At 41.6% G+C, this 20,680-nt stretch overlaps 1 long non-coding RNA gene across 1 annotated transcript in view; it reads right to left on the bottom strand.

Annotated features, from left to right (window-relative positions):
- LOC140510097 (uncharacterized) overlaps positions 1–20,587 on the bottom strand; it is a 37,562-nt gene extending 16,975 nt beyond the window's left edge. Inside the window, exon 1 of the long non-coding RNA XR_011969088.1 lies at positions 20,499–20,587. This is a non-coding gene — a long non-coding RNA (uncharacterized lncRNA). The remainder of the gene's footprint in view (positions 1–20,498) is intronic.
- Between the last annotated feature and the right edge of the window lie 93 nt (positions 20,588–20,680).

The following is a 20,680-nucleotide window of genomic DNA, read 5'->3' as shown; positions in this document are numbered from 1 at the left end:
AACTGAAAGCAAAAACAGTGCCCTAGGGGTGGAGCCAAGATTGCGGAGTAGAAACACACAAATATGCTACCTCCAAACCCACAGCCCATGAAATATCTGTAGTAAAGAGCTGCCAATAAATTCGGGAACAGGAGAAGCCACATAACAGCAGAGCTGATAAGATATCTGTTCCAGAGGGACCTGCAAACCTCTCGCAAAAGGTCCGTAGCGCTGCGGACGCGGAGCCCAGCCCAGCCCTGCCCCGGCCTGGCACCGAGAGGAGAAGATCCGAGTGGACTTCAGGGACGGGATCTCCAGCGGCCACGTGGGTCCCTCCACCCACAGGTGACGGGGGTCAGTGAGAAGGTCTCTTTGGTGGGTTGAGAGGGGAATGGGGTGCCCCCATACTCAGGCCCCCTCGGGAGGCAACAGCGGAGGCGGAAGCAGACCAGGGCTCACCAAGCAGGCAGGAGCCCGGATCCATTGTTGAAGGTCTCCTCATAAACCCCCTGAGGGAACTGAGCCTGAGAGGTGGCCCTGCCCCCACCTGAACACCTGAACATAATCTCACACTGAATAGCAGCCCTGCCCCCACCCAAAGCCCTGAGGCTGGGGAGCAGCATTTGAGCCTCAGACCCCAAGCACTGGCTGGGAGGATCAGGAGGCGAGGTGGGTGTGAGGAGAATATTCAGACCTCAAGTCACTGGCTGGGAAAATGCCCAGAAAAGGGAAAAAAACCAAGACCATAGAGGGTTACTTTCTTGGTGAGCAGGTTTCTTCTCCCCTCCCTTCTGATGAGGAAGAGCGGTGCTCACCATCAGGGGAAGACACGGAAGTCAGTGCTTCTACATCCCAGCCCACTCAATGGGATCAGTTCTGGGAAAAGGCCATAAAGAGCTCAAAAAATTTTCAAAATTGTGTTAGAGAGGTGGAGGAAAAACTGGGAAGAGCAATAAAAGACTTGCAAGCAAAGTATGAACAACAGATCAGCTCCCTGCTAAAGGAGATCCAAAAAAATGCTGAAGAAAATAACACCCTGAAAAATAGGCTAACTCAATTGGCAAAGGAGATTCAAGAAGCCAATGAGGAGAAGAATGCTTTCAAAAGCAGAATTAGCCAAATGGAAAAGGAGATTCAAAAGCTCATTGAAGAAAATAGTTCTTTCAAAATTAGAATGGAGCAGATGGAGGCTAATGACTTTATGAGAAACCAAGAAATCACAAAACAAAACCAAAAGAATGAAAAAATGGAAGAGAATGTGAAATATCTCATTGGAAAAACAACTGACCTGGAAAATAGATCCAGGAGAGAAAATTTAAAAATTATGGGCCTACCTGAAAGCCATGATCAAAAAAAGAGCCTAGACATCATCTTTCATGAAATTATCAAGGAAAACTGCCCTGATATTCTAGAACCAGAGGGCAAAATAAATATTGGAAAAATCCACCGATCACCACCTGAAAAAGATCCAAAAAGAGAAACTCCTAGGAATATTGTGGCCAAATTCCAGAATTCCCAGGTCAAGGAGAAAATATTGCAAGCAGCTAGAAAGAAACAATTCAAGTACTGTGGAAATACAATCAGGATAACACAAGATCTAGCAGCTTCTACATTAAGGGATCAAAGGGCATGGAATAGGATATTCCAGAAGTCAAAGGAACTAGGACTAAAACCAAGAATCAGCTACCCAGCAAAACTGAGTATAATACTTCAGGGGAAAAATTGGTCTTTCAATGAAATAGAGGATTTTCAAACATTCTTGATGAAAAGACCAGAGCTGATAAGAAAATTTGACTTCCAAACACAAGAATGAAGAGAACCATGAAAAGGTGAACAGCAAGGAGAAGTCATAAGGGACTTACTAGAGTTGAACTGTTTGCATTCCTACATGGAAAGACAATATTTGTAACTCTTGAAACTTTTCAGTATCTGGGTACTGGGTGGGATTACACACACACACATGCACACACACATAGAGACAGAGTGCACAGAGTGAATTGAAGAGGATGGGATCATATCTTAAAAAAATGAAATCAAGCAGTGAGAGAGAAATATATTGGGAGGAGAAAGGGAGAAATGGAATGGGGCAAATTATCTCTCATAAAAGAGGCAAGCAAAAGACTTATTAGTGGAGGGATAAAGAGGGGAGGTGAGAGAAAAACATGAAGTTTACTCTCATCACATTCCACTAAAGGAAAGAATAAAATGCACACTCATTTTGGTAGGAAAACCTATCTCACAATACAGGAAAGTGGGGGATAAGGGGATAAGCAGGGTGGGGGGGATGATAGAAGGGAGGGCATGGGGAGGAGAGTGCAATTTGAGGTCGACACTCATGGGGAGGGATAGGATCAAAAGAGAACAGAAGTAATGGGGGACAGGATAGGATGGAGGGAAATATAGTTAGTCCTATACAACACAACTATTATGGAAGTCATTTGGAAAACTACACAGATTTGGCCTATATTGAATTGTTTGCCTTCCAAAGGGAAGGGGTGGAGAGGGAGGATGGGATCATATCTTAAAAAAAAATGAAATCAAGCAGTGAGAGAGAAATATATGGGAGGAGAAAGGGAGAAATGGATTGGGGCAAATTATCTCTCATAAAAGAGGCAAGCAAAAGATTTTTTTAGTTTGGGGAAAAAGAGGGGATGTGAGAGAAAAACATGAAGTTTACTCTCATCACATTCCACTAAAGGAAGGAATAAAATGCAAACTCATTTTGGTATGAAAACCTATCTTACAATACAGGAAGGTGGGGGACAAGGGGATAAGCAGGGTGGGAGGGACGATGGAATGGAGGGCATGAGGAGGAGGGTACTGAGGTCGACACTCATAGCGAGGGACAGGATCAAAAGAGAGAATAGAAGTAATTGGAAGCAGGATAGGATGGAGGGAAATATAGTTAGTCTTATACAACACGACTATTATGGAAGTCATTTGCAAAACTACACAGATTTGGCCTATATTGAATTGCTTGCCTTCCAAAGGGAGGGGGAGGGGAGGGAGGGAGGAAAAGAAGTTGGAACTCAAAGTTTTAGGAATAACTGTCAAGTACTGTTCTTGCCTCTAGCAAATAAGAAATACAGGTAAAGGGGTATAGAAAGTTATTTGGCACAACAGGATAGAGGAGAGGATGGAGACAAGGGCAGAGAGGAATGATGGAGGAGAGAGCGGAGTGGTGATGTGGGCAATTGGAATGCTCGGTGTTTTGGGATGGGGGGAGGGGACAAGGGGGGAGAAAATTTGGAACCCCAAAATTCTGTGAAAATGAATGTTAAAAGTGAAATAAATTAATTAATTAATATTAAAAAAAAAAAACAACAGTGCCCTAATAACACTAAGTGACTTCTTTAAAAAAAAATAAACATATTAGCTAATTTTGTTTTTTTAAAAAGAAAGACAAAAATCAAATTACTCAAATAAAAAATAACAGAAGAATTCACAACAAATGAAGAAATGAAAGCTATTACTAGAAACTATTTTGTCTAACTGCATGCCAATAAAACTGACTTCAATGAAATGGATGAATTTTACAAAGATATAAAATACCCAAAGCAACAGAAAAATAAGCAGAAAATTCAAACAATGTCAGAATGTCAGAAAAATGTCAGAATGTCAGAAAAATGTCAGAATGTCAGAAAATATCAAAAAAAGAAATTAAACAAATCATAAGTAAACTTCCAAAAACAAAAACCACCAGGACCACCTTCCCCCAATAATCCAATATTGCACAAATTATTTGCAAAAATAACAAAAGAAGGAACCCTATTGCCAGGCCTAGAGGCCTGAGGGCTACCCGAGTCTTCTTACCTCACCTCCCGAGGTCTTCGGTTGGCCAAACCGGATGCTCGTATGAGAGAAAGGACGTTCCAGAGTCGAACAAGGGTTGAGCTTTATTTCAGGGTCTAGTTACAAGTGCAGGGGAATTCTTCCTTAGGAGGGAGTGAAGAATCTCCCAAGGAGGCAAAGATCTTACAATAAGAGATTGGAAGTAGAAGTGTAAGTGGGGAGAGAGGGGGAGGGGAGAGAGGAGAGAGGAAAAGCGGAGCCTTGTTGTCCTGTCCGCTCCGCGCCCCTCCGCCCAAGAGAGCTTTCAGGCTTTCCTGATCCTACTTAAACTCTCCAGCAGCATAGTTTGCATCTGAATACCGTGCTGTTAGATAACAATAGTGTGCCCAGATCCGGGACAATCTCGAGGGCAGGGAGAGCTCTCTCCCATCACGTCTCTCACGGGAAGAGGTGGAAATACACGAGATAGCTCGGTTCACCTCTATTCCCAGTCGTTTCCTGGGGGGTCTCGTGAGAACTCTAAGATTTAGAAGTTCCCACCTTTACCCGCCCGAGACTGTCCACATGGAATTGAGCTTCCATCCCCAGCACCCTATCAACTTTCTCCTGTCATACAAATATGGTCTTAATACCTAAACCAGGGAAAATCAAAACAGAAGAAAAATAAAACAATTAAAGATCAATATCCCTAATAAGCATAGATGCAAAATTTTAAAATACTAGCAAAGAGGCTATAGCAATGAGTCACAAAGATTATACACTATGACCATGAATGCAAGACTGGTTTGATATTGGGAATATTAAACACATAATTGAGCATACCAATATTAAAAATGACAAAAAGTCATATGATTACATCGATTGATGCTGAAAAGGTTTTGGCGAAATAAAACACATTTCTCTTTTTAAAATTCTAGGAAACAAGAATAAATGGACTATTCTTTAACAGGATGTAACTGGGTTTCGCCCATGGCCAGATTACCTAAGGTAGAGGCACCCATGTGGGAGATGACAGAGTCCTGCTTCTGGGAAGGAACATCATTTGGCATTCCCTTACCACATGGAAAGGAACAGCTTCTTGATTCCAGGGTAGATGGTGCAGCTAGCACAGCAAGGAAACATCAGAAACTCAGGTGCCAGGACAAAAGCCCAGGGGACTTTGGACTTGGAACTTAAGGGATCATGCTACATAGGAACAGAGCTACACTGCAGCCCTCCTCTCCCTTCCCTTCTTAGACATGGAGATGCTATGGGGGAATTATGCCCCTCCCCCTCAGCTATCAGGGTTAATATTTGCATTTTTATTCTTGTCATTGTTGTTTGTCCTTCATTCTTGAAGAGGACCATGACACCTGGGAGGTGATGCCATGACATGGACATGAATTGGATTTAAGTGAGGGAGGGCTGTACAAACTCCCCAGACTCACTTTATGCTCCAGAGCCATCTGAGTCCAGTACCAAGATATAGATCAGGATGACTGGAGATGGCCCTAGACATAGTGGGAGACCTTTGAAGCAAATAATCCTTTATAAAAGATGATCTGATTATTAAATGGTTAAATGGAACTGGAATGCAGGAGACCCCTATAATTGAAAGAACACCATTAGTGGAGGCTTAAATGTCAGAGATTAGATACCCTTAAACCCCCTCAAAGGTACTAGAGAACCCTGAGGTAGGGTTAAAAAGTAATAAACCTTGCTCTCAGGCGGTGAGGGTCAGGGTAGTCATTGTTAACAATGGTAAATAATATATACCTAAACCAAGAGCTAGCATTATATGTAATATGATATGTTACATTATACATAATATAATATGATATATAACATATGATAAACTAGAGGCCTTTCCAATAAGATCAAGGTGAAGAAACCAGAACGTACATTGTCACCACTACCATTTAAGATAACGTTAACTATGATAGCTGTAGAAAGAAAATAAGAAAATGACATTGAAAGAATAAGCATAGACAAAGAAAAAAGGAAATTCTCCCTCCCTTTCTTTACAGATGATATTATATTGTAGAGAACCCCAGAGAGCCAACTAAAAAATTAATTGAAACAATAACTTCAGCCCCTTTGTAGGGCACAAAATAAATTCACATAAATCATCCGCTTTTCTAAATATTACCAATAAAACCCAGCAGGAAGAAATTGAAAAAAACACCATTTAAAATAACTACAAAACATATAACATATTTAGGAGCTGACCTGCCAAGAAACTGTGTGAATACACTACAAAATACTATTTACATAAATAAAGACAGGCTCAAAATAATTGGAAAAATATTAATTGCTCCTGAGCAAGACGAGCCAATGTAACAAACACTACAATATAACCTAAATTAACTAACTTATTCATACCAATCAAACTACCAAAGGATTACTTTATAGAATTAGAAAAAAATACACCTGAAGGAACAAAAAGGAACTCCAGGGAAATGATGAAAAAGAAAAGTGGGAAGGAAGGAGACCTGGCAGTACCAAATGTCAAACTATGTTACAAAGCAGTAAACATCAGACAATTTGTGACTGGTTAAGAAATAAAGAGGTTTTTAATGGAACAGATTCATGAAATAAATGTTTAAGCAAATGAATCTAGTGTTCTATAAACCTAAAGACTACAATTACTGGGGTTAAAACTCACTACTTGACAAAAACTGCTGAGAAAAATGGAAAATAGTCTGGCAGAAATCAGATTTAGACCAATGCCTCACAACATACTCTAAGATAAGCTCCAAATGAATATATGACCTAAATATAAGTGTAAGGAAAGAGGAATAGGTCCTTTACATATAGAAGGTGCCCATATGTAGAGAGGCTCCATGTGTGGCAAAGGTTGACATTGTGTGACTTGGAAGGAGGCAGAATAGACATCTTTGGCCTATTCTCTCCCTGCCTCACCCTTTTCCAAAGAAGACATTCATTTCTGTCTGGAAGGGAAGCAGAAAGCTGGGACCCAAGGCCACTCTGCTCTTCTCAGAGAAAGAGGGTACTGGGTTAGCTCCCTTAAATATTGTTCTAGGGGATATGAATGGATTCAGGCTAACTTCTCATCACTCTGTCATTTTTAGGGGGAGGAAGAACTTCTCACTAAATACCAGTTCCACAAAGAATACATTTAGAAAATAGCAAAGAAACTCATTTATCCCAATCAGTCACAAAATAGATATCAGAAAAGTATACATAAAAGAATGCATAGCAGACAATACAAAGCCGAGAATCTTTCCCATTGGGAGCCTGGTAATTCAACCCAACCAGAACAGTTTCCTGAATCTCACTCGGGGAAACTTCCTAAAGTCTCTAGTAGAGCAAGCTGGGAATAGGGACCTGATGGCTGCCAGCTCATCTCGTTTTCCCAGAGTCTTTTCCTTCAGCAGTCTGAAGTGGGGTTGGCTTCTCTATCTTCTCTCTTAAAGCTGAAAGACAGAAGCACCTGAAGCAACTCACTTGAAAAGTCAAGAAGGAAACTCAGAGTTTGAGAAGCCCCTAACAGGCCTGGTCCTGAAAAGTCCCAAAGAGAAACTCAGAAAGGCCCCTCCTGCAGGGCAGGGCATTCATCTCCACCAAGAAGAAGAGCCCCATCCCAACAGACTTGGGCACAGGAATTACAAATGAAGCCACACTGCAAACCAAAGAGAGGAGCAAGAAAGAAATTATTTTTCAGATCTTTGGATAGGAGGGAAAGAAATCATGACCAAATAAGGGACAGAGAGGATTCCAGAAGATAAAAATGGCCAAATTTGACTATATATCTTTTAAAAATTGTACAAATACATCCAATGTGGCTAAGAGTAGAAGGGAAATGGTTGATTGGAGGTGGTGGCAGCAAGTTCATCTGATAAAGATTTTAGTTTCAAAATATATAAGGAATCAATTCAAATTTACAATAGTAAGAGCCATTCCCCTTTTGATAAATGGTCAAAGTATAAACACGCAGTTCTGAAGGAAAGAAATCCAAGCTATTTATAACCATTTAAAAAATACTCCATGTCACTGATTATTTAGAGAAATGCAAACTAAAAAAATTTTAAAGTTCTGCCTCATAGCTATTAGATTAGCAGCGCTGACAAAAACAGAACATGACAAATATCCAAGAGCCTATGAGAAAATAAATACATAGATTCAAAGTAGTTAGAGCTATGAAATGATATAGCCTTCCCCATGTACACATTTCTTTTTTAAAGAAAAGCAGGGTTAAGTGACTTGCCCAGAGTAGCACAGTAATATCACAGGCCACATTTGCACTCAGTTCCTACTGACTCCAGGGCTGGTGCTCGATCCACTGTGCTCCCTAGCCATTCCAGTAGTCATTCTTAAAAGCAATTTGGAACTATAACCCAAAAAGTCACTGAATATTCTCTGACCTTATAAAACCACTATTAAGCCTATATACCAACATATAGACCAATAGACCTACGAACAGAATAGAACTCTATGAAGAGAGAAAAAGTACATAGAGTTTGAATTATGAGCAACTGTTACAAGGCAGACCCTCCTACCTTTTAAAGGAACTTCTGAGACAAGCAGAAATGCTATTTACATTGTTACATTATTTTATTATAGTTGCAATTAACATTCTATATTTTGTCTCTTTTTATCTTTATTTTAGTGGATGGGATCCCCATCCAGGGGATTGTTTCAGAGAATTCCTTCCCTATTTGCTTTCTTTCCAGGTAAGTATTGGTTTTCAAACAAGCTAATGAGTGTAATGGAAATTTGAGTCCATGGAACTGATAATGTCACACTGAGCTTTCTGTTTCTAGGCCAAAACTAATTAGAAGCTATCTCTGGCAAGGAGGAACTAGGACTTTGGCATTCCTTGAGAGTCTAGAAAATGATCAAAAGGTTTGAAATATTTTTTTTAACTTCCTGTCATCTATCTGGCTGGCTGCTGAACAAGGCTTAGAGCTACTTGGAGAAACATGGGTAGATTTGTATGAACTGATGCAAATGGAAAAAGCAGAACCAGGACAATATTGACAATCACTACAACAACCCAACACTGTGGAGTAGTGGAGTGTGCAATTTGGAGTCAGGGATCTTGGACTGGAATCTTGACCCCACTAATGAGGATATATGACTTCAGGCAAGTAACTTATCATCTTTGTTTTATAGCCATTTTATGGATGAGGACTTGTTTCCCTATCCATAAAATGAGGCAATTGCACTAGACAAGTTAGTTGCCTTGCAGCTCTGAATCTGTGTTTCCATGTTCCTAATATAAATTTTAAAAATAACACTAAAGGTCTGCCAAGCCGCTTAATTTCAAAGGTCAATCTCGGTCCCAGAAAACTGAGGAGGAAATACAGAAATGATAAATTGCGGACATGGAATGTTGTATACAGCTGTCAGTCAATGAATGAACATTTATTAAGCCCCTACCATGTGCCAGACACCATGCTAGGCCTTATCAGATATGATCACTGTGTCTATTGGTTTTAACTGTTTTTCTTTGTTGCAGGGTAGAATTCAATCTATGGGTGAAGCAGTGGCCACAGAAATAACTGTGAGGTAAAAACAAAAGACATCAGCAAATTGTTTTTTGAAGGTAAAAAAAAGCTAGTTACTTGCCTTAGATTTATAACAGTGCTTTGGGGTATACCTACATATAGGATTTGGGACATGAATGATGATCCAGCAAAGGAGACAGGAGTGGTCAAACAAGGAGGAAAAGATCCAGGAGACAGCAGTGGCAAGAAAAGCCAAGGAGGAAATTAAGCATTTGTGAATGCTAATTTTATTTGTTGACAGCCTACATGGTGTGGCTTTTTTTAAAAGTTAAGATTAGCTGGTTAAAATCCTACTAAGTTCACACTTCCTAAAATGCATGACATTCATGACCCTCTCAGAAGAAGGAAAAGTCCCAGAGCTCCAATCTCCAGGCTTGGCATTATTCCTTTTCATTATCCTTGAAGACAGGTCCCATAAAACAAAATACCATTGTGTCCATCAGAAGGTCTCATTTTGAGTCTCTCAAGCCCTTACAATCCACTTCCCAAATCATCATTCAACTGAAAGTGCTCACTCCAAGGTTGCCATTGGTCTCTTAACTGCCATACCTGGTGCCTTTTTCTCAGCTCTCATTCTTGGACTCTCTGTTGACCACCATGCTGGTCATCCCCTCCTCCTGGACCCCTCTTCTTTGGGTTTTCATGGCTCCTGTCTCTTCTCCATCTCCTCTTGCCTATCTGGCTGCTCCTTCTTGGTTTCCTTTGCCATCTTCCTCAACCCTTCACTCTCACTCACCCTACAGAGTCAAACTGTTGCCAAATTTTGGTGCTTTTAACTGAACAGTGTGTCTTGGATCCATCCCCTCTGCCCACCCACCTAACCACTATTATAATTTAGGTTCCTTTTACACCTGGCATCTGCCATTGGAATCGGTACCTAATTGCTCTCCCTGCCTCTAGTTTCTCCTCTCTCCAAACCATCCTCTGTTTTAACTCCCAAATTGAAATTTCTGAAGCACAGGTATAACATGTCACTTCCCTGCTCAGACTCCATTGTCTCTCATCCCCCATCAAATTACCTCATACTTACTTTATACATGTAGCACTTCTTGTGAGCAATTCACCTCCCCCCCCAACATGTACCCCTTACCCTCACACATTGGGTCCCTCTGGAGAATGACTTTATCAGATCAAGGCATCCTCCTAAAACATAAGCCCTCTACAATGGGTTCAACTTCAAGAAGGAATCTGAGGACACAACTTAACACAAAAATACTTAACCATAATGATGTAATAAGAACAGAAACCACAAAACATTTCCCCAATAAACCTGAGCCATACTCTCCTATAAATACACAGAACCACACTAGGACAGAAATACTTGTGTAGGGAATATGCATGGCTAAGGCAATTCACACCTCACACTCTGCAGGACCCTAAGGTCACTGTTCCTTCGCATCGCTCCCCATTGAGACAGTGTATCTGCTGAGAAAATTGTTTCACTAGGTGCTGTGGGCAGGCATCTCCTCAGAGCTTAACCCCGAGTGAATTGCTGTGCTGCAAAAGGCCAAGAGCTGGACCCTTCTTCCATAGCTACTTTTCTTCCCAGCTGCCAGTGATGGTGGTCTTCCCAGAGTTTGCTCATGCTTTCTAAAGCCCCCAGGGATTTATACTACAGCCAGCCAATGACTAGGTACATCATAATGCGATCAAATTGATCAAGTAATGCTTCCTAAAGAAAAGAAGTATGGAGGGGCAGCTTAAGTGGTGCAGTAGAGTCAGGAGGACCTGAATTAAAATTCAGCCTCAGACACTTAGTAGCTATGTGACCCCTGGCTAAGTCACTTACCTCAAAACAAAAACAAATAAACCTTTTACAGTAACAGCAACATTGTGCAAAGATCAACTTTGAGCGATAGCTCTTCTCAGCAATACAATGATCTAAGGCAATTCCAAAACACTGCTGATGGAAAATGCCATCCACATCCAAAGAATGACCTATGGAGTCTGAATGCAGATCAAAGCAGACTATTTCTCTCTCTCTCTCTCTCTCTCTCTCTCTCTCTCTCTCTCTCTCTCTCTCTCTTCTTCTTCTTCTTCTTCTTCTTCTTCTTCTTCTTCTTCTTCTTCTTCTCCGAATTTTTCTCTTCTGTTCTAATTCTTCTTTCACATGTATACCCTAAATCAGATTGATTACAGTCTTTGGGTAGGAGGGAGGGAGAAAAAAAATTGGAATTCAAAATCTTATATAAAGTGAACGTTGAAAACTATCTTTACATGTAATTGGAAAAAATAAAATACTATTAAGTGTAAAAAAGAAGTATGAATGCCTCTTAAGACTCTTATCAGGAAGCTTTTCCTCCTGTCAAAGCTAATAATAATAATAATAATAGTAAGTAAATAAAATAGTCATAATAGCTCTCATTTATGGTGTACCTTATTGTTTACAAAGCACAGTACATGTGCTATCTCTTTTGATCTTCACAACCCCATAAGATAGATGCTATTATTTTCCCCACTTTACAGATGAGGAAAGTGAAGCACAGAGAGTATGTGTGACTTGCCCATGGTCACACAGTTAGGGAATGTCTGAGGCAGAATTTGAACTCAGATCCTTCTGATTCCCAGTCCTGTACTCTTTCTGCTGCACCATCCAGTTGCTTAAATTTGAGCCTTGGCACATCCCACCTACTGTTCCTTGTTAATACCTCTGATGTCAAAAAGAATACAGCCAATCCATGTTCCACATGCCTCAGTTTCTTCCATTATCCCTTCCCTCTCAGCATGCTTCCTCTGCCTTTCTTTCTTGCTAAGTCATTCTCAGCATTAGAATTGTGAACACTCCCTTCTGTGTGGCCAGGATGTGATTAAAAGCTCAGATGTGCTTGGCCTCTCTTTGTCAGGCGCTCACATTCTGGAGAATTCAAATGGAGCGAGTGTACAATTATCTGGCAAAGGGTTTCCAGAGCCCTCCCTGAAGAGTAGATTTTCATTCTTTTCAAATGTCATAGGCCACTTTGGAAACTCCCCCTGCTCCCAGCATGCCACCTGCTTGCTTCCTTTGACTCAGAACTCCCCCTAAATAACCTCAAAGAAGGTGCCTGGACTGAGTTATCCGCTCCCTGATACAGCTGGCCTCTGGTGAAATCTTGCTAACACAGTACTTAATGATTCCTACCATCCATCGGTCTCTGTGCTGCCAGTTTCTGCTGTATGCCCCTGCTTTGATGACAGGAGTGCTCTGCCCACAAACTAGTTTTAGTCTTTACTAGGATAGCAGAACTGGATCCCAAAGGAGCTTAGATGTGGTGCTGGAAAAGACCTCAGGACTCATTTTGTTCAACCCCTCCATTTTACAGATGAAGAAACTGAGGCCCAGAGAGGTCCTCAGGAAACTGAACCTCTCAAGTCATGAAGAGAGAAGAATTAGAATTTTACCTCAGGACCTTTGACTCCAAATCTAGTTTACTTTTCACTACACCAAGCTGCCTCCTGTTATGAATATGTTGGGATGAAAAAGGAGGGGGATAATTAGAAAATTTGTAATGATTTTTAAATGCCAAAAATTTTGGATTGTTTTTGGAATAATGAATAACATACTCAAGATGAGGCCACATAGATTGCTCCCCATCTTTGATGCCTCACTTCCACTTCCAAAACAATTTCCAAAAATGTTGTAATCAGTTTTAGAGAGAGTGTGATACAGTTGAAAGGGAACTGAAATTGGAATGAAAGAACTTAATTCCTGTGTAACCTTGGACAAGTCCCTTTACCTTCTGGGGTTTGAATTTCCTCCTCTCCGAAGTTCTAAATCTATGGTATTATGATTTTTGTGTAAAACTATATGTGTATTTGTATATGTATGTATGTATATATACATGTATGTGTGTATATGTGTAACCCTACACACTGAGAATAAAAGATCTATGAATAAAATAGAAGTGAAGAAATATGGTGCGCAAGAGGATTGTAGTAGAAAGATTACAGATCTCAAATTCCAATCCTGCTCCTTCTTAGGTCCCTTCCAAATCTAGAGTCCAAGACCTATCCATGATAAACAAAATATAAGTAAAAAAACTCAGGCTGTGTTACAGACAGGTTGTATTCTGGGTCTTCAACTATTTTCTCTCTATACTCCCTCCATAGGTTTAATTATCATCTCTGTGAAGATGACTGTCATGTCTATCTATCCAGCTATAGTCTCTCCCTGAGCTCTGGGTTCTCATCTCCATCTCCCAAATGTACATTTCAAACTGGATGTTCCATAGACATCTTAATCTCATACATCCCAAACTGAACTCATTGCTTTTCCCTTAAAGCCCACCTTACCCCCTTCAGAAGCTCCCCATTTCTGTTGAGGGAACCACTGTCCTCCTAGTTGGTTGATTAATCTCAACAAACATTCATTAAGTGCCTGCTTACTATGACTCGGGCCCTACATAGGCCCATAGGCTACAAAAAAAAATAACAGTCCCAGCTTTTGAGGAACTTACATTCTACTGGGGAGACAAATTCATACAGAAACACACACATACTTCGTACAGGTTTGAATGTATGTAGAGTTTGGGAGTTATGTAGGAGTATAAAAATATGTGAAAAAGATCTACAAGGTCATTTTTAATAGGAAATGGATTAGAGTTAGAGAAGGGGGAGGAGGGGGAGGAAAGGCCTAAGCAGAAGTTGGCCCTTTTAAAAGAAATTAGTAATTCCAAGAAATGGAGGTAAAGACCCAATACATTCCAAGTGTGCAGGACAGCCAATACAAAGACATGGAGACAAGAGACAGAATGTTGTGTCTAAGAAACAGTAAGAAAGTCAATAAAATTGATCCACAGAGTTCATGAAGGGGAGTAGTGTATAATTAAGCTAGAAAGGTAAATGGAATTTAATGTGATCCTAGAGGTAATAAGTACCACCAGGTGGCGACATAAAGAGGGCATGAAGTCTGGGGTCAGGAAGATGGGAGTTCAAACCTGGCCTCATACACTAGCTGAGTGACCCTGAGTAAGTCACTTAAACCTTTGCCTCAGTTTCCTCACCTGTAAAATGAGCTAGAGAAGGGATTTTCTGAGCAGGATGGTGACGTGATCAGGCCTGAACTTTAGGAAAAACCACTTAGGTAGCTGAATAGAAGACAGACTACAAAATCTCCATTTAAGGAGGGGACCCACACAGTCTCTTCCCCATTTCCCACCAGCTACTCTGCCTTTGGACTTCTTCAGACTTTTCTGTAAAGCCTCCATGTCCCAGGAAATTCACCATTTCATCTTCTGCCTTAGAATTCACATCTCTTCAGGACACTATGCCCCTCTGACCACAAGCCCTCAGACCTCCACTTAAACCAGGGTCCTGGCAGAGTCTCCCCCTCACTTATCACCAGCTGCATTGCTTTTGGACATCTCTGTCTCCATGATGCCCCTTCCTCCCTCTGCCTCTTACTCTTCAGCTTCTTTGCATATGTTGTCTTTCTCCATTAGACTATAAACTCCTTGAGGACAAGGACTGTCTTTATATTTATATTTGTATTCCCAGTGCTTGGCACAGTCCCTGGCACACAGTAGGTACTTGATAAATATTTATTGACTGACTAATTAGATACTATTGCAGTAGTCCAGGAAAGAGGTGCCAAGGGGAAATAAGAGGTTGCTGTGTGAGTAGAGAAGAGATAGAAATGAGGGGCATTGTGGAGGTAGTAAGAGCAAAATCTGGGAAAAGGCTGTCTATGTGAAATGAGTGAGAATGAGGAAACAAGGAGAACACCAAGATTTTGCCCTGGGTGACTAGGAGGGCAGTGGTGCCCTCAAAAGCAACAAAGCTCCAACTTCAAGGTCCTTTGTGACCCCATTTGAGGTTTTCTTGGCATAGATACTGGAGTGGTTTACTCCTTCTCCAGCTCATGACAGATGGGGAAATTGAGGCAAACAAAGTTCAGTGACTTGCCACAGTCATACAGCTAGTAAGTGTCTGAGGCCAGATTTGAACTCATGGAGATGAGTCTTCCTAACTCCAGGCCTAGCACTCTATCCACAACACCACCTAGTTGCCCCTAGAAAACATGGACCATTAGAAAACAATCTCAGAATCCCTATTTTTTCACTTATGATCAAGGAAGGAAACATTAAGTGTAGGAGATAGCCTGAAGCTAATGCTTAGTAAGCCTAGCTAAATGTCCATGTAACAAATGTGCCTAGTAAAGGAAAAGAAATTCCCATTTTGGCCAAGTCCAAAAAACATATGCCTCAGGGAATCGTGTGAACAGTGCAGAGCTAGGGTGAAATGTCAGATGTCTCTTCAGCAGTCAGTTACAAACTGTATCAACTCTTGACCCAACTCTTCTCCTGAGAAGTGCGACCCGTACTCTGCTACCGCTGCTTGTTTTGAAGCTTTTTTGTCAATGTACACGCTTGCATCTCCCACATTCTTTTCTGTACAAATAGCTGTCCTATCCCTGTTCTGCACTGTATGTTGAATAATCTTCAGCTTCTCCATTTGGGGAAACCTTAGACATTATCCAAAACCTAAGTCACTTTACCTCCAGGGCTGTAGGGAGGTGGTGGAAAAAGCCAGAGGGACAATGAGGCAAAAGAGCCTATCACTTTTCTTTGGAAGTCCAGCTTCTTCAGGACTGAGGCTGCTCTGTGAGTGGGTGAATGCATGGTTGGTCTATCAGAGCGGGAGAACCTGCAGCCTCAAGGCCACATGTAAACATCTAGGTCCCCAAGTGTGGCCCTCTGACTGAATCCAAACTTCACAGAACAAATCCCCTTAATAAAAGGATTTGTTCTGTAAAACTTGGACTCAGTCAAAAGGCCACACCCAAGGACCTAGAAGACCCCATGTGGCCTCAAGGCCCCAGGTTCCCTACTCCTGGAAAGATAGAGGGCCCAGTACTCCAACCCCCTAGGCCTAGCACAGATGTGTGTTTGGTATACACCTATAGATGCACATGTTGTCTCATTAGAATGTCCACTCCTTAGGGCAGGATTGCTTTGCTTTCGTCTTTGTACTCTAGCACCCAGCACAGTGCCTGGCACATGGTTTACTGGCTTAATCATTAAAAGTCCACACTAGAGCCTCAGTATTTACATGCATATTGGCCTTGGTCTCATAAAAGACCCCAGGACAGAAGAGGGAGAAGGAAAAGAAATGCAGACAGAACTGAGGTTATAGATACCTCGGGATCTTGGGGAGGCCATTGCATTTATGTGCCCCTCCTCCAGGAGAAAAAGGGCTGTTGACAGGTGCAAAGGTGAAGGATCATCATGGCAGAGGGGCACAATGTGGAGCATCAACCTGGATCTGTCCTTTGTTGTACTGTGAGTCATGTGGACTCTGAAGGTTCCAAGAGAAGGGAGGATCCACTGGACTCCCTGGCAACAGTTAGGTCTTTCCCCTTGTTGGGGAGCCAGGGGAGGCCCATGTAGAGTAATATTTAAATTTGGAACACTGTGTTGGTATGATGGAGGCCCATTGGAGAGGAGAGAGGAGGAAGAATTGTCTTGACTGTTTATAAGCTTAGAAGCAAGTTCTTTGTAGTTCTTGTTGGGATAAGATAATGCCTATCCTCTGAGGCATGTCTGTACTGTATGTGATATCTTGTTATCCTGGGTGCTTACAGGGAGCTTAGAGCCCTTTTACTTTTATGAAGGAGACTGGAAATTCTGATGTTCCCAGAGGAAAGTGAGGGTAAGTGCACAACTAACTATTCTCTCTTATTAGAAAGTTTTCAAGATTGACCCTCCTCCCCCATCCATATTAACTTAGAGCTGCGGTTCTGGGTCTGCCTTTCCTGAAATTAGAAAACTAATCCCAGCTGACATGACACTGAGTACTTTCTAATTTAGGGATATTGTATGGGGCCATTAAACTTTTGTGATTTTTCCTTTTTATTAAAAGAGATCTTTCATTTAGCATAATGTTGTTTTTTTTTTTTAAAAAGTAGATTTCCACATATTACAAAGTGGTCAAAAATGTGTCGTACAGACTCTGTCCTACAGAGTACACAGAAAGTTACATTTAAAGATTTGCTGGGAAGCAAAAAACATGATATAGTGATCCCATTCCACCCCCTTGTGGTTATTAGGTTGGAAGTAAACACTTTTTTTTTTCTTCCTAAAAGAGATGCTGTACTTTCTTTAGTACTTTGGATGCTGTGGAATGTGGATTCATGGCTAGACTTGAGCCCAAAAGTTCCAAGGTCAAACCCATCTTCTAACATTAACCAGTCGTGTAACTCTGTCTGGATCAGTTTACCTTTCTGCATGTTTCCTCCTCAACATAAATGGGGATTATAACTGCAGAGAGCTGCTAAAGAGGCTCAAACAAGAAGATGGATGTCAAGAGTTTTGATAGCCTTAAAGCCCCATGTGGTCAGTTTTAGAAGAGGTCAATGATACCTAATCTGATCAAAACCTGATGACCTCCTTGCTGCTGAATTGATCCTAAATGTAAAAATAGAACCACAGGATGGTTAAGACTAGAAGGGACCTTTAACATAATCAGGTCTAAATTTCTCTTTTTATGGATGAGGAAACAGGGCCACAGAGAACACAGAAATTGATTTGCCCAGGTTTGTATTGCTAGAGAGCAGACCTAGAAGTGCTTAGAACAAGGATCTCCTGACCGACTCAGTACCCAGCTGTTTCCAGTAGTCATATCTACAATAGTCATGACTTCAGGGAAATAAAAAGGATCTTGATCTGAGATCCAGAGCTGAAAAAGACTTGAGATCATTTAGTCTAGTCTGTCACTTTACTGAACCTGAAACCTAGAGAATTTTAGTGATTTGTTCATGTTTCTTTCAAATCTAAAGGTGATCCTTTTTCAAGCTGTTTAAATCAGGTCTGCTGATGTTTATTGGGTAAGCATCTTACAGCCCATCTTATGTGATTTATGCACATTCTGTTGAAATACTGAACACCAGGAGCGTTTTTGACCCCTCTGGGGATAACCCAGGATGAGTGAGGCAGGCCTAGCTGTAATGAAACTTGTGACACTAAGTCACCTTGCTTGTCTTCCACTGCTGCTAAGGCCCTTGGAGATTTTACAAGAAAGAAGGCCTGGAAGAGGCTGGGCCAAATTTGGGCATGAATATTCTTGCCCTACTTTGATATGAACTGGTCCTCTCCAAGGTGCTTTCTTCAACATGTATCTGAATAAACAACTGCTCCTTCTTTCCCTTCTTTATTCCCAAGGAGTAAAAGAGGATGATAGGAAACAAGAGGTGGAATTTTGCAATGGAAATGGCACTGAATTTAATCAGAATTCCCAAGGTTTGGATCTCGAATTGGGACTCATTGCCCATCCTTAAGCAATAATTTCTCCCTCTGAGCCTCACTTCTGTACAGTGAGGGACTAGAATGGGGGCGGGGGAAACCTGTGACCCCCAAGGCCACATGTGGCCTTCTAGGTCCTTGGGTGCATCCTTTTGACTGAGTCCAAGTTTTACAAAACAAATCCTTTTACTAAGGGGATTTGTTCTATGACGTTTGGATTCAGTCAAAAGGCTACACTTGAGAGCCTAGAGGGACACATTTAATTACTGGATGAATTCTGAAGTTCCTTTAAATTTTTAATCTCATGACCCTATGGCGAAAGAAAAAGCTAAGGAGATCTGACGCTTCATAGAGAAGTATAGTGTCTAGAAAGAGAAGGCAGTCAGCCTAGTACTGTCTGGCAGACCACACCTAAATGCTGTCCTTCGGGGGGGGGGGTCACATTTAATAGGGACATTGATACCTTTTGAGGCAGCAGAATGGTGACCAGAGGACTGACTTCCAGGTCAGGAAAATCTGGGTTTATATCCTTCCTCTAATGAATGCTGACTGGATGGTCCCAGTCAAGTCACTTAACTTTTCAGTGGCCCAGGCAAATCTAAAACCATAATGCAAGAGCAAATGATTGCCTTTGGTTGAGGGAGTGTTCCTATCCCACAGATTCTATGCCAATAAAATTATAGGTTCTCTAATTAAAAAAAAAAAACAAAACAAAAATTTGCACTTGTCCAAAGAAGTTTTGCTAGAATGAGGAATGGATTAGAAATCATGCCATAGAAGGAGGATAATAAAAGAAAGGAACTGGATGGCCTGGAGAAGAAAAGACTGGGTCAGAATATCAGCTTTCAAAAACCTCAAAGATGCTCATGTGGAACAATTGTAGGAGTGATACGTCCTGTTCCATAGAAGTCCAGAAGAAATTTTCCCACCTTTTCAAAAATGTAATGAGTTTCTAAATTAAAATATTAATTTGCCTCTGAAACTTATATATGTACATATATACACACATATGTAGTATATAGTTATTTACATTCTCTCTTTAGAAAGTAAGCTCCTTGAGGGACTATTTTTGTCTTTCATTATATTCTCAGCTCTAGCACAATGAATGGCATATGGTAAGCACTGAATAAATGCTTGTTGATCGATAAGAAGATGTTCTAGAGGTCAGAGAAGCTTCCTAAAGATTAATGCTGCCCATATGTCATCTTACTGGGGAGGTGGGGAGTTCCCCCTCACTAGAAAGCTTCAGAAAAAGGCTGGATGACTACTTCTTGAGGATGTTGTAGAAGATCCTCGTTCAAGTAGGAGTTGGACTAGAGGAGGTAGCTATGTAATGCAATGGATAGAATGCTGGACTTGGAGTCAGGAAGACCTGAGGGCCAACCTTCTTTGGCCACTGACTACCTGTGTGACCCTAGGCAAGTCATTTAACTTCTCTGTGCCTCAGTTTCCTCATCTGCAAGATAGGAATGAACAATCTTACCCACTTCTCAAGGCAATTGTGAGGATCATATATGGAAGCTTTTTGTAAATCTTAATGCACTATGTGAAAACTTATTTTTATCATCATTATAAGTGACTTCCCCTAGATGTCAACAGGTAGTAGGTAGAATTCACTAGCAGCTACTGTGGCCCAATGGATGAGTGGGGTTTGAAGTCGGGAAGACCAGATTTCAAATACATCCTGAGACACTTACCTGTGTGATCTTGGGCAAGTCACTTAACCTCTGTCTGCCTCAGTTTCCCCAACTGTAATATGGGGATTATATTAGCACCTACCTCTCAGGGGTGTTGTGAGGATCTAAGGAGATATTTAGCACATAGTAGGTACTACCTAAATACTAGCTTATTAACAGCAGGAGCAGAAACAAGTTCTTCGGCCTCGTAACTGTTTTGCAGATGTAAAACGTTACGGAAAGACGAGTTGTCCACAATGAGTATCAGTACTATCTACCCCTTTGGTCGGTTCACGGACCCACCATCCACCCACCCAAGCTCGCACCTTTCCTGACCATCCCTCGGGCCGAGGTCTCAGATTCCAGGCCTCCGAGTCAGGTAAGGGCTCAGCCCCCACGCGGGCCGTTCACCGCCTCCGGACTCCCGCGCCCGCGCAGGAGGGCGGGGGGAGGGGGAGGGGTCCTGTCCGGAGTGGTCCCACGTGGCCGGGGGCAGGCGCGCGGGCTG

The sequence above is a fragment of the Notamacropus eugenii genome, chromosome 6 (genome assembly GCF_028372415.1).
Source record: "Notamacropus eugenii isolate mMacEug1 chromosome 6, mMacEug1.pri_v2, whole genome shotgun sequence".
Lineage (NCBI taxonomy): Eukaryota > Metazoa > Chordata > Mammalia > Diprotodontia > Macropodidae > Notamacropus > Notamacropus eugenii.
This window is presented reverse-complemented; position numbering and strand designations above follow the sequence as displayed.